Consider the following 12,968-nt stretch of genomic DNA (forward strand, 5'->3'; position numbering starts at 1 on the left):
AAATTCAATTCTTACGTGAGCTTCTCTTGCCACCCCTATCGAGTCTGCTTGCTTCTTGCTTGGCGGCGTCCCTGGTGTATGTACGAGTATCTTCCGGCGAACGCTTCTAGTAGTGTTATGACATTACCCATGTCGCTTGGCACGTCTTGCGCAATATGTGTATGCCTGATTCAACAATGCGTTCCGTACTTATTGATAACATGTGTCTTTTGTGATTAGTGCATTATTCTAGATCAAAATCTACCTCGTGTGGGTTTATGTGTTGAGGCTTGTTGTCTACCGTTCTTTGCATACGCGAAGTTCTACTGTTTCTCGATGAATAGAGCATAATGTTATCGAGGCATCACAGTTTATCACATACATCATCACGTTACTTCCCTTCACCCCTAACAATAAGAAAAAGAAGATTCTTTGTCTTTTAACCTAACATTACGTAGCAGTCAGGGCGAACAGGCTTAGATGGTGGGGTCATGTTACACGCATGGGAGAAGCAAGGTTACCCAAGAGACTCATGGGTTCAGCAGTATAGGGTAAGAGGAGTCGGGGCAGACAAAGGAGAAGGTACCTGGATTCAGTTAAGAATGATTTTGAAGTAATAGGCTTAACATCAGAAGAGGCACCAATGTTAGCACTGAATAGGGGATCGTGGAGGAATTTTATAAGGGGGACTATGCTCCAGACTGAACGCTAAAAGGCATAATCAGTCTTAAATGATGATGATGATGATGATGATGATGATGATGATGATCTGAACTTCTGGTTCTTTTCGTATTATATTCAGCGTCCATGACCCGTAATTAGAATGTATTTTCTAATTACGTAAATTACATAAAATTACATGGTATGTAATACATACATCTTTTCAGGTAACAAATCGACAGATCAGCTTACTTCCCTATTTCGATAAACAGCAGAAGAAATACTTGTAAAAAGGCAAGATTTTTTGTTATTACACATGCAAAAGAAGTCGGCACGGCACACACGAGTGGCCATTTTCCGACTTTTTTTGGCACAAGGTAAAAGAGCATGCTCATTGTTGTGGAAGGCAGACAGATTTACAACCGAATGAAGTCTGCGTTCCATAATGGAGTGTCTGGTGTCACATTTTGTACAGAGCGTTCGATAACTTCTATAATATTGTTTCAGTGGCACATGGTGGCGCACGAAAAATCAAACCCGAGTACTAGATTGCTCATTGTCGCCTACCAATCGTCATCTATTGTTTCGAAGTTGTTGTTTGCATTAGCTTATTTGTTATTTCTTCACTGCCTAATTATTACATGTTTATCTATTCTGCTCGTAATTGGCAAGCAGTCTGTACTCGGGGCCGTTTTTTCGTGCGCCACCTGACGCTACAGTTGACTAAACGAGAGATTTTGCAGAATCACGAAAATTACAAGTGTGTGAGAATTCTGTTATGAATAAAAACTCTGTACTTCCGGGGGGGGGGGGGGGGGAGGCAAGTGCCCCCTCTTGGCACCTTCCATCTTCAGTCACCTATGCTACTCATTTTCAGTTTTTCTATAAGAACCGTATACCAAGCACAAATGAATGGTTAACGAGTAAAAATGAACGGTTCCCAAAAATGAGCGATCACCAGTGATCTAGTTCCCAAGGATGAACGAGTTTGCCCATCTCTGTTATACGAGGGTCGGTCAAAAAGTAATGCCTCCCATTTTTTTTCTACTTAAAGAAATTAAGTTAAGTGAAAAATTTGAATTTGGCGCCATTCCTCAAACCTTCTTCTGCAATCCACTGCAGTAGTAACTTTCTGTGTCAACAGGTGGCAGCACAGCAGAAGTTTGTAAGATGGCCGACATCGATGTTCGTTTGAGACAGCGTTGTGTGATTGAATTCTTGAATGCAGAAGGTGAAACGCCCATACGCATTCATGAAAGACTGAAGAAGGTGTATGGTGTTGTGACAGTGGATGTCAGCACTGTTAGAGGATGGGTTCGTCGTTGTAAGGAAGCCGAAGGGCAAACACCGTTGACTGACGAAAAGCGGAGCGGCAGGCCGGTGAGTGCAGCGACTCCACACAACATTCAGCAAGTTGATGACATCATTCGTGGTGACCGTCGGGTGACTGCAGATGAAGTGTGTCGCATTATTTCTCTTAGTAAAGGCAGTGTGATCACGATTATTAAACAATTGGGGTACTCAAAAGTTTGTGCACGGTGGGTTCCAAGAATGTTAACCGATCAGAATAAAGAGGCAAGGAAAACAATAGCCTCCCAACACTTGCAGCGCTTCCGTTTGGAGGGAGATGAGTTTCTGAAAAAAATTGTGACCGGGGAACAAACATGGGTGCATTTTTTTGAACCCGAATCAAAGAGGCAGTCAATGGAGTGGCGTCACACAAGCTCGCCGAGGAAGAAAAAATTCAAAACTGTGCGATCGGCAGGGAAAGTTATGGCAACAGTTTTCTGGGATACAGAGGGTGTGATTCTGGTTGATTTTTTGGAGCAGGGATGCACAATAAATTCTGTTCAATACGTCACAACCCTCAACAAACTTAAAGCACGTCTTCAGCGAGTTCGCCCAACAAAATCAATGGCAGATGTTCTTCTTTTGCATGACAATGCAAGACCACACACCAGTCGTCACACCTCTGACGAGATTGTCAAAATTGGATGGGAAGTTTTGCCTCATCCCCCATACAGCCCTGACCTGGCACCATCAGACTTCCATCTGTTCGGGCCACTAAAAGAAGCTCATCGTGGGATTCATTTTGAAGATGAGGAGGCCGTCAAAACATCCGTGCGTCAATGGCTTAGGAAGCAGAGCTGTGATTTTTACCGTGCTGGGATACATGCCCTTGTTCAAAGATGGACCAAAACTGTAGAGATGGGCGGAGATTACATTGAAAAATGACAAAATGATCCTCAATGTTGTGGTTTTCAACCTATGTAATTGCATTTAAATTTCCTGACAATTAAAAGTAGAAAAAAAAAATAGGAGGCATTACTTTTTGACTGACCCTCGTACAACAATACCTTATAACTATAGAATTATAAAATAACAATCTTTAATGTGCGTGGCATTACAGGAAAATCCTACTCTTATTTCCACTTAATTAAGAAAATGTAATATTTGCTGATTCATCTTTTAAGCTGGTGCCGAGCGGTTCTAGGAGCTACAGTCTGGAGCCGCTCGACCGCTACGGTCGCAGGTTGGAATCCGGCCTCGGACATGGATGTGTGTAAGGTTTATGATTTATATAAAAAACAGCTACCAGCCACATGTATGGTTTAAAAAGGCTTATTCTCTTCAGACCATGACCGGTTTCGGATTTTTCTTTACAAATCCATCTTCAGATGGCAGATTACAAGCATTCTTGGTTGGACCTAGTTTTGTTTGTGTTATTCGTTTGCTGCACACAAACAAAACTAAGTCCAACCAAGAATGCTTGTAATCTGCCATCTGAAGATGGATTTGTAAAGAAAAATCCGAAACCGGTCATGGTCTGAAGAGAATAAACCTTTTTAAACCATACATGTGGCTGGTAGCTGTTTTTTATATAAATTATAAACCTTAAGTACAACAGCCACGTTTCTCAACATGTCAACTTTCGACAAAATATGGATGTGTGTGATGTCCTGAGGTTAGTTAGGTTTAAGTAGTTCTAAGTTCTATGGGATTGATGACCTCAGAAGTTAAGTCGCATAGTGCACAGAGCCATTTTTTAAGCTGGTGTTGCGTACAGTGTTGTCATTACTGTTACATCTTCCAGTCTGATGATAATGACGTTCCAGTCACAGGCATTACTTGTCATGCCTCCTGCTGTACATTACTGGTTTTCAAGTTTTAGTTATGAGCAAGGTGCATACATTCGTTGTCACATGTAATGTTGGCTTTATAGCTTGCTTAAACAAAAGTGCACATCGTTCCCTCATTCAGTTCTTACATGCAGATGAAAAGAAAATGCAAATTAGTACTATTCTCACTGTTTACCTTTTTATGTATCATATTATAATTATTAATAATAAAAATTCAAAGCTGAGCTATAGGCACAAACACCGATTACTGCCATCAACACTAAATGGTAAATACTCCTGCCACATTGCAATAAATCGGACAAGTACTAAAAAACGGATGTTTGCCTCTGGATGGCCGTTCCGAAACCTAAGACAGCCGCGTCTCCAACGCCCTGTCGCCTTCTCCTTCACTCAGGGCAAATCATTGTGTCATCTCCCTTATTCACGGAGAGAAGTAACTTCTGAGATATGGTATCTTCCTCGGCTTCTTGTTTGTAAAGTTTCCACTTCTGCAACACCAGAATGCGGAATATTTCTTACTTTTAATGAACATCTGAATGTCCTGAAAAACTTTCTACCCTCCAGTTTCAATTTACTAGACAGTCAGTGGCTCCTCACTAACACCTATTGTCCCATAACAAAAGTTATCTGTTGTATATTCAAATTCTCTCTTATTTTTACAGTATCTGCTGCTCTCTCCGTATTTTTGGTGGAAATATTTATAGTCTCTTGTTTCCTCTTTATTCCTGACCTCGGAAACTGATCTGTTTTTCAGATAGCATCATTTGTCTCCTTATAAAAGAGAACTCTAACGGGAGTCAATCCTGTTGAGCTATAGAGTATGTTATTTACGACTTACTGAAACGTCTCCAGTCTGGAATCCCACATTTTTCCGACCTCTCTCATTATTTATTCCATCGGAATAGACACGGGACACTATGACTACTTATAATCAGGTTTCATGTTACATTCAGTAAGAGTTAATCTCTACGTTAGCGACCTAAATTGCGTTCCATTATCTGACAGTATCTTGTCCACCTATACTGCTACGTTTACAAAACTTTTAATAAATAAACTGTTCACCCTTTAGCTGTGGCATTTCTAATTGATGTGAGAACTGTGAATATGAAGACCGTCTCCATTACCACGAAAACAAAGCGATAATTGCCTTTGTTCTTGGTAACAGTCCGAAATGCTTTTAATTCCTGTAAAATCGAATACATTTTGGTTTTCGTTGACACACTAGACCTTTAGCTAACTCATATTCTTCATACACTCTAAAAACCTTTCTAATTCTTCACTCAGTGTTACTGAAATGACATGATTCCTTCAGTTTCTTTGTGTCCTCCCTCATCCAAAGTGACATGGCTAGCGTGCATATGCCATATTAGTTCATTAATTAATTTCTCAGCAGTGCACAGCAACCGATCTATATTCATTGGATTAGTCTTATATAACAGCGTGTCACCTTTCACGTTATAATATCCCCAATCTTCACCTTTGCTGAATCTCTCCACATATTCTTGACGTCAAATAACACCGGATATTTGTTTAGCTCCTTGCCGCTATCCCCTAGCGTACTGTTTACGCAGTTTTCAAATAGTACCTTTGCCATGCAACGCAGTCGTTCTTCTTCCCACTTTTCATGGTCTCTCAAACCAATCACAAACCTTGACAAGGAATCCGCTATGACATTCACTGGGATAGGTACATAAATAACTGCAAAACTATATTGTTGAAGCAGTAATGCCCATGGAGAAAAAGGACCGTAAGTTATCCTTGCTGTCGTGAGAAACCGTAGGATTTTGTATCAGTATAAAATTTTGTGTGTCTACCGTACGGATAAAAACGAAATATTATGAAATTACAAATGATTGCCATGCTTTCTAGTTCCATTAACGGGTAGTTTTACTCATACTTTGTTAATCACCAAATTATTTTAATGGATGTATATTAATGCAATATTCGGACGACCAATAACAGTGACCATTGACACATGGGAGGAGGGAGCCAGGATCAAGGAGGAGAGGAATTTTCCTCCGCTATTAAGTTGACCCTCTCAGGCATTCTTCAGAGCCGTCGTCCAGAGACCCAAATTCCTTCATGTTCAGAGATCTGATGACGACCTTGAGACCCCCATATACGGTCAAACTCGTTTGTCAAATTCGATCGTTTCTCTCCATGGGTTTGTCAAACAACCCTGTATACGTAGCACCAAAGTCCGTCAATTTAACTTCACTTCTGAAGCAGACGCTGTTCGTGTCGCGAAGTCTTTTGACGTCAGTGGGAATGACAAACAATGCTAACAGATAATCATCTTGTGGTGCAGTTCTTCTTGTTGTCTCCGTGCTTGCTAAGAAAATGGGATGAGAAGTTCCGCCTTATGCAAGACACCTTTTTTTTCTTTTGTTTCACCCATACATGTGAAACGTCCCCTTTGGACAATTATACACGTGACTGGGCTTATACTGACACACAATATTTTTAGCGCAACGCAATCTGACTTTCAGTAATCCCTACAAAAGAATGGCCCTGACTAACATTAAACTATACCTTTCACAAATCACTTACCTCACAAAAATCTTCGTTATTCGAACTACTGCAATACAGCGAGCGCCACTACTGCCAGCTAAATAAAAGATTCAAACTACGGAAGGCGCTAACTACTGATAGGCATAGTTAGCAAATGAAAGATTCTGATAGAGAACAAACAATGTATTTACCTTAATAGTCATCAAAAGTCATAAGATATATAGGAGTTCATAACATCCATTCTTAGAAACATCAAAACTCCGCCATTTCTCTCCCCACATCCACCACTGCTGGCGGCACACCTCCAACTGCGCAACGCTACGCGCTGTTCACATCCAGCTGCCGCTGCCCAACACTACAATGGCAGACAACAACGCAAACTAGCCACAGACTGCATACAGCACAGCCAGTGATTTTCATACAGAGCGCTACGTAACGTTGCCAATAAGAAAACATAAACAGCCTTCTTACATAGCCCCCACGCTCCCCACAAAAAATTTTACAAATTGTTTTGGGCAGTGGCCAATAATGATTTGATAAAATTTTTCATAATTACAATAACAAAGAAATCAAAGGCACACATTTATTGATGCAATGTTGGTCAAAAGCTAAAATTTTCTCACAGTCCATAAAGACAGTCCTGTAAAATTGCAGTGTTTTTCTCAAAGTCTGAGCAGTAAAAGGAAATGCACACGGAAGTAGTGGATTTCCAAGCAGTCTTGAATAAGTAGTGTTGTCCTTCCAACGGAAAGACAGTGTTGACTCTCGACATGCAGACAGGTAATGGGCCACAACAGAGCAAACCCACAGCAGAGTCATTCGAAGTTTTGAAGAATATTGGTAGGTAGGTCATCACAGAGTAGACCCACTGTAGTCCTGGTAGAGATTACGGTATTGGTGGGTCACCAGAGGTGCAGACCCGCTGTAGTCCTGGTAAAGATTGTGGTATTGGTGGGTCATCAAAGATGCAGACCCACTGCAGTCCTTCCAGAAATAATGGTATTGGTGGGTCATCAAAGGTGTAGACCCACGGTAGTCCTTGTAGAAATAATGGTATTGGTGGGTCATCAAAGATGCAGACCCACTGTAGTCCTTGTAGAGATGGCCTGCAGCCATCTGTTGTGACTGTGCAGGTGCACAATCACCATTGAAGTGTCTTGCAGATAATATAGCAAGTCCATAAACCACCACGTGTGCACTCACAAAGTTTTTGGAATTGTCCTTAGAACCAGCAATGCTGTTAACCAGTCCCTTGCTGAATTATTAACACACATGCAAACACTATCAGTCCCTACTTCTCACATATTGTCCATATACTATGACCAACAGAAACATGTGCAGTCAAATGTAACTTACAAGTTACTTAATCTGATGAACTGGTGTCCATTACAACTTTATAACATAAGAACACAATTACAAAGATACAGAAAACATCATTAAAAACATAATAATACAGATAACATTTGTAGGAATAGGGGCTTTACAAAAGAATAGAAATAAACATATACATCAGTGTTACAGGAATTATGACATAAGTAAATAAATAAAAGATCAGAATAATCATTGAAATATCAACTTCACACATGAGCATTAAAACAAAACAGCATAAATAATGTCTAAACATCTTTACAAAGTAAATAACATATTATTAGAAAAATTCTACAACATAACTGCTATTAGCTAAACACATAAAGACAGGAAAAACACAAATATACAAGAGTACACAAACACATAGGGGGATAACACAATGGAAAGGACAGGGTTCGTTTTCAGTGTAACATTTGGTACTGCAGTCCAACCCAAAACTTCATTCCATATATCGTCCCTCTTATTTCAACATTTGCTCCAGCCAAAAAAAAAATCCTATCCAAGCATGCTTTCTGTATTCTGTTCACATCCTCTTTCAAAAATAGTTTTTTTCCACTGTGCACTACTTTTTTGGCCAAACCATTTCCTTATAGCTTCTCAATGCATTTCTTCCGATTCATCATAGTTAGTTTCTTATATAGTCTACCCCCTCTTAAGCTAACTTAAATCTACTGAGCTCAGATATATATACCAAGGGACGAGGCAATGCAGCAGCACATAACAAATTAACACAAACAGCAAGGACAGTAAAAATACAAATTGGCAAAGTAAGCAACAATATTACAACTGATATAAGGCAATGAGCAGCAAACAAGAAAAATAAATCAGTAGTAAACTGGCTTAGCAGAGTAACACAAAGTCAAATTCAGTAACACTATGCCTGGCAAACAGCAGCAGCAAATGCAATAACTTATATCTAAACATGACAAAGCTCAAGCAGAAAAAATACACTCCTGGAAACTGAAATAAGAACACCGTGAATTCATTGTCCCAGGAAGGGGAAACTTTATTGACACATTCCTGGGGTCAGATACATCACATGATCACACTGACAGAACCACAGCCACATAGACACAGGCAACAGAGCATGCACAATGTCGGCACTAGTACAGTGTATATCCACCTTTCGCAGCAATGCAGGCTGCTATTCTCCCATGGAGACGATCGTAGAGATGCTGGATGTAGTCCTGTGGAACGGCTTCCCATGCCATTTCCACCTGGCGCCTCAGTTGGACCAGCGTTCGTGCTGGACGTGCAGACCGCGTGAGACGACGCTTCATCCAGTCCCAAACATGCTCAATGGGGGACAGATCCGGAGATCTTGCTGGCCAGGGTAGTTGACTTACACCTTCTAGAGCACGTTGGGTGGCACGGGATACATGCGGACGTGCGTTGTCCTGTTGGAACAGCAAGTTCCCTTGCCGGTCTAGGAATGGTGGAACGATGGGTTCGATGACGGTTTGGATGTACCGTGCACTATTCAGTGTCCCCTCGACGATCACCAGTGGTGTACGGCCAGTGTAGGAGATCGCTCCCCTCACCATGATGCCGGGTGTTGGCCCTGTGTGCCTCGGTCGTATGCAGTCATGATTGTGGCGCTCACCTGCACGGCGCCAAACACGCATACGACCATCATTGGCACCAAGGCAGAAGCGACTCTCATCGCTGAAGATGACACGTCTCCATTCGTCCCTCCATTCACGCCTGTCGCGACACCACTGGAGGCGGGCTGCACGATGTTGGGGCGTGAGCGGAAGACGGCCGAACGGTGTGCGGGACCGTAGCCCAGCTTCATGGAGACAGTTGCGAATGGTCCTCGCCGATACCCCAGGAGCAACAGTGTCCCTAATTTGCTGGGAAGTGGCGGTGCGGTCCCCTACGGCACTGAGTAGGATCCTACGGTCTTGGCGTGCATCCGTGCGTCGCTGCGGTCCGGTCCCAGGTCGACGGGCATGTGCACCTTCTGCCGACCACTGGCGACAACATCGATGTACTGTGGAGACCTCACGCCCCACATGTTGAGCAATTCGGCGGTACGTCCACCCGGCCTCCCGCATGCCCACTATACGCCCTCACTCAAAGTCCGTCAACTGCACATACGGTTCACGTCCACGCTGTCGCGGCATGCTACCAGTGTTAAAGACTGCGATGGAGCTCCGTATGCCATGGCAAACTGGCTGACACTGACGGCGGCGGTGCACAAATGCTGCGCAGCTAGCGCCATTCGACGACAAACACCGCGGTTCCTGGTGTGTACGCTGTGCTGTGCGTGTGATCATTGCTTGTACAGCCCTCTCGCAGTGTCCGGAGCAAGTATGGTGGGTCTGACACACCGGTGTCAATGTGTTCTTTTTTCCATTTCCAGGAGTGTATTACATTAAAGACAACAATGCAGACAAGGGAAATGTATATTCACATCTTAATGTCTATGTAATTAAAGTGGTGCACCACAACTTATTCTACAAAAGAAATTACCAAGTACTTGAAAAGAAAATTCTGTATGCAATTCCTGTGAAGGGAAATGTTTTTTTTGTGCTCCTTCGTTATTTTTTTAAGTACATCATAAAGTTACTATTTACTGGATCTGTAGGCATGAAATATCTATATTAGTACATCTATAAAATTTTATTTTAACCAATGCTGCAGTGCAGCTAGAAACTAGATATTAAACAAAATGAGTTAATAAATACATAAAGCAAGCCATATGGCATTTCTCTCAACTAGCAAGACAATAGCTGTGAAATGTTTCTCATCGTTTCAATAGGCATTTTAGTAAATATCATTAATTAAGAACTCCACAGTATAATCATATGTTTTCAAGTTTGAGCTTGTAGTATTTGTGATGCTTTCTTCGAAGGAATGTCAATAGCGAGGATAATGGCCTCCCTTTTTTTTCTACCTGTGCCTCTGAAAAGGCACACACTAATGGCTTTTTCTCCAGGCATCTGACGCGCAGCTGCCCACGACGCATTACATGCAGGTGGTCACTTAACTTTCTTATGGAAATATTTACGACAGCAGTTTCTGCTACAGTGACATTCTCATATAAAAATTTCACAGGTCGAGAATTTGCGTTTCAAATCTGTAGAAACAAAATCCTATTGATATAACAGTGTCCAAAAAATTTTCGTCAGCATTGTAATACATTCACGCATTTACATACATTTCATAACTCTTAAAGTATGATTCTTGGTTTCCAACAACCTTTTTCACAAACCAGAGTCCCTAACCACTACTCATTATTCCTTACCTTATTCTTCGACACTTCTTCAATATTTCATCATAAGATACGTGGCATAATCAAATAACTCATATAGCATCAGCTTATTGATCATAAACATACTGCAACAGCATAATACACATCGTCGTTGTAAAAATAACATCATAACACCTCAGTCAAATCTCAAAACCGTCGTAGCTTTCTGCAATAATGTCAAAACCTAAAAAAAATTCTCTGCTCATTTCAATAGTGTCATCTACCTCAAACGTACTTTAAAATCATGCTCCCTTACCATATACATTATTCAGAGCTCTCATAGTATCACAATGGTTCCGAAAAAATATGAACAGTTCACAAAGCGCAGACAAAATACAATTTCATAAGTGTGAAATTATCCAACTGTGTAATTGCGTAAACATGTGTCACTGACATAAAAAAAATTTTTGTTTCTCTGTTAAATAATCAGCTAGCTGTGTAATTCTGTGTTGGAGAAATATGGTACCGATGTGTAAAGTTGTATAAGCAAATACCATATTAGCTAGGGATCCTTGTGCTTGCCATACACATGGTACACAAAGTAAGCGTGTACCCCCCTGAGGATTAATGTATAATACCCTCAGGTGTTACAGATTACAGCAATGGAATGAAATGTATCACGGAAAACTTTCTTTGTAATTCAAAAATCTTTAAAAATAAATGTTATAAGTATAAAATTAATCACTAAAATGCGTGTCCTGTAGTGCTAATTGTGCATCTTGCTGTAAGATAATTCTGTGGAACTGTCGTAGTTATCGTCCTCTGTAAGCAAAGTTATGCTGAAGTCAATGTACTTACCTCATCATAAACGAAAGTGAAATGCTTTGCGTATAGATACTGTAGTTATTATGTACCTTACTGTGATCAAGAAAGTACTATAATGTAGCGTATTGTTGTGCTAAGGAAAAGGCTGTCTCATTGTAGCTATACCACAAAAGTTACTACTAAAACATGTTTTACTTTCCAGAAGAATTCAGAAAACCTGTGCAGATATAAAACAGATACACCGCAAAAACATTGTAAATTGTCACTCATTAGTAGCGTCGTGATAAAATCGTGTAGCTGTCACATAAACTAACCACTGTGTCATTTGGTATCTCACAGAAAGTACTTTAAATCCAGAATGTATTTTCAAGTAAACCAAAATGTTGCATTAAAATCTCATTAGCAGTACCAGTATATGTTCTAAGTATGTAAGCCTTATAGTCATTATGTAATCGTGCAACTAACAAGCAAGAATGTACACACACAATAACACTGTGTCGTCTGTTCACTACAACAATGCATTCGTAATTACTGTCTAAATATGTTCCCTAGGTTCTAGACTGAATAGTTTATTTTAAAACATAGTTGAATGTTAACAGTTTGTAAGTGTGACAAAGCATACTAGAAATGTGAAGTGAAAAGTTTTATGGCAAAGACGAAGTTAAAAAGCAGATCATCTTTCAATAAACGGTTTTACATTTGAAATGTGGTACAATCTTTTACTCTTCAAAGTACTCAGAGTTTCAGCTTGAACGCAATTATCATGCAGTATACGTCGGTAAAGAACACTGGAATTTCTCTCAAGGTTAGCTTCTATGTTATTTTTCTCTGAGCCAGCCGGCGCACGTGTCTGCCTGCGGCGCGAGTCATTGTCTGTCTCTTTGTTGGCGCGCGTTGTTATTGGGATTAGGAGACCTAACTTCTACAAATTCGCCTTGCTGAGAGGGCCCAACTCTGTTAGAATCCCGCCAGTTCTGATGAAATTCAAGTCTGTCGTTATGATTATATCGTCTGTCGTCATGTCGGTAGTTCCTGTAGTTTCTTTCTTGTAGGTCATGTGGTGTAGAATTTCTCCCTGAATCGTAACTGCACGCTGGACCATTGCATCTAAAGTTATTCAGTCTCCCTTGATAATAATAGTTCTGGTTACCATATTGTCTGTTTCTGTGATTGTCTCTGTCATATTCATTACTATGGAAATGCGAACTTTCTCTGTAACTATTACTCTGCCAGTGGTTGACATACGGGTGGTGTCTGTTTTGGTCACGATTTGTGTTGTGAGAATAGCC

The sequence above is a fragment of the Schistocerca piceifrons genome, chromosome 1, assembly GCF_021461385.2.
Source record: "Schistocerca piceifrons isolate TAMUIC-IGC-003096 chromosome 1, iqSchPice1.1, whole genome shotgun sequence".
NCBI lineage: Eukaryota > Metazoa > Arthropoda > Insecta > Orthoptera > Acrididae > Schistocerca > Schistocerca piceifrons.